Source organism: Myotis davidii, unplaced genomic scaffold, assembly GCF_000327345.1.
Source record: "Myotis davidii unplaced genomic scaffold, ASM32734v1 scaffold6, whole genome shotgun sequence".
NCBI classification, from domain to species: Eukaryota; Metazoa; Chordata; class Mammalia; order Chiroptera; family Vespertilionidae; genus Myotis; species Myotis davidii.
Genome location: NW_006383011.1, coordinates 14,879,007 through 14,881,425, shown reverse-complemented (window position 1 = coordinate 14,881,425; position 2,419 = coordinate 14,879,007).

Sequence of the window (2,419 nt, the reverse complement as noted above, 5' to 3'; positions counted from 1 at the left end):
TGGGATGCCGCAAAGAAGAAAACTTAAGCGTCAATAGCTCAGTTGTGATGTAGCATAGCTATGGAACAGCTCATTAGTGTTACAGCTCAGTTATGAAGCTTCATGGCTGTGGAACAGCACTGCTGTGAGGTTGCCCTGGGCAAGGTGGCCCTATCCTGATCTGCTCTGTTCCACATTGGTCTGCACCTCTCCACTCTGGTCCAGAGAGGCTTCTTTGTCCTTTCAGCTCCAGAGGAAGACAGACATCTTTCTTCCAGGTGTGCTCCCAGAGCCAGGGGGCAGCTGATTTAAACAGATAGAAGTTCTTAACCCTTGAAGTGTGATGAGTCCAAAAAGCACTGTCCTGACTGCCAGAATGAAGGAGTCCTGATTGGTTGGTGAAGATGCTGATGGGGGGAGAGGAGGGAACATAGCTGCACAACTCTGATTGGATGGGGAAAGTCTCCGTCCTACTGGTTTAAATACGATTCCAGGAACTCCTTTAGAAGGGCTGGCTGAGACGGCAGGAACACGGTGCAGGAAGGCAGTTCAATGCAGGCTTCTCCCTAAAGTATGGATTGGGTGAGAAGTTTCTGTTTGGAAATGATTGCGAGGCTCTTTCTAAATTTGAGCCCAGTTAACCACCAGGAGCCCTTCTTGGTAGGTATCTCCTTTCCCAGTGTCCATAACAGTAATGGGATGAGTGAGCTGGTTGGGCACAGCACAACTTCTCAAACTTTGGAATGAGATTTGGATACCACACCCGCACCCCACATTAATTTTTCTCATGGTACTTGCTTTAAAAAAAATTATCTTTATTGTTGAAAGTATTACAGATGTCACCTTACTTTTTTGTTTTTATCCCGTTGACCCCCTCCACCCTGTACCCACCCCTCCCAGGTCGTGCCCACCCTATTGTCTGTGTCTGTGAGCTATGCATATATACATATAAATTCCCCAGATTAATCATTCCTCGCTCCCCGCACCTCTACCTTCTCTCTGAAGCTAGCTTTTTATCACAGAAGCACCAAAAACTCAGCTTCACAAAGATATCATGTTAAGGGGACCCACTCAGAACTCTAGATTTGTATAAAGATTATTTTAAACTGAAGACATTTGAGATTCAACAGAGCTTCCTTTATCTGAGTAAAAGCTTCTGTGAAATGAGAACCATAAATCCCAGAGGAGTTTCATGGCCACAAAGAAGACAGAAAGACCACTCATACCTGCATAAACAATTATCACAAACTTTTTTGTCGCCAGTTTGTCCTCCTTAAAACCCATTTATTTTTTCTAAAGAAACCTGCAGGGTGCCGAAACCGGTTTGGCTCGGTGGATAGAGCGTTGGCCTGCGGACTGAAAGGTTGCGGGTTCGATTCCGGTCAAGGGCATGTACCTGGGTTGCGGGCACATCCCCAGTGGGAGATGTGCAGGAGGCCGCTGATCGATGTTTCTCTCTCATCGATGTTTCCAACTTTCTATCTCTCTCCCTTCCTCTCTGTAAAAAATCAATAAAATATATTTAAAAAAAAAAAAAAAAGAAACCTGCAGGGCACAGCCGGTGTGACTCAGAGATTGAGCATTGGTCCATGAACCAAGAAGTCACTGGTTCAAATCCCAGTCCAGGCACATACCCAGGTTTCTGGCTTGATCCCCAGTGGAGGGGAGTGCAGGAGGCAGATAATGGATGACGTTTCTCTCTCATCCATGTTTCTCTCTTTCTATCCCTCTCACTTTCTCTCTCTCTAAAGAACAAAAACATTTTTAAAAAAATGAAACCTACAGGTTCCCCCCCCCCAAATGTATATACTTTTTTAAAAGAAAAAGATTTTTATTGATTTCAGAGAGGAAGGAAGGATAGAGAGAGAGAACCATCAATGATCAGCTGCCTCCTGCATCCCCCCTACTGGGGATCGAGCCCACAATCCAGGCATGTGCCCTTGGCCTGAATCAAACCTAGGACCCTTCATCCGCAGGCCGATGCTCTATCCATTGAGCCACACTGGCTAGGGCAATATATATACTCTTTAACAGTTAATGGCTCAATTTTGAAAATGAAGTGTATTTTAATAAACACTACCTTTATAACTATTCAAAGTGTATGTATACATTTTTTGGGACACCTTATATTTGTCCTTCCTATAGAAGCCTTTTCTTCCCACTCTCCTTTCTGTACTAACCTAGAGATATAAGCCCCAAATTCTTTTTAAAAAAAATTGTTTTATCGCTTAAAGTATTACAAAGAGTATTACATATGTCTCCTTTCTTTCCCGCCCTTAATAATCCCCCGGCCTCCCCTACCCCCCAGTGTCTTATGTCCATTGGTTATGCTTATATGCATGCATACATACAAGTCCTTCGGTTGATCTCCTCTCCCCTCCCTTCCCCTAATGGACATAAGACACTGGGGGTAGGAGAGAGGATATCTGTGGGTGGGGGT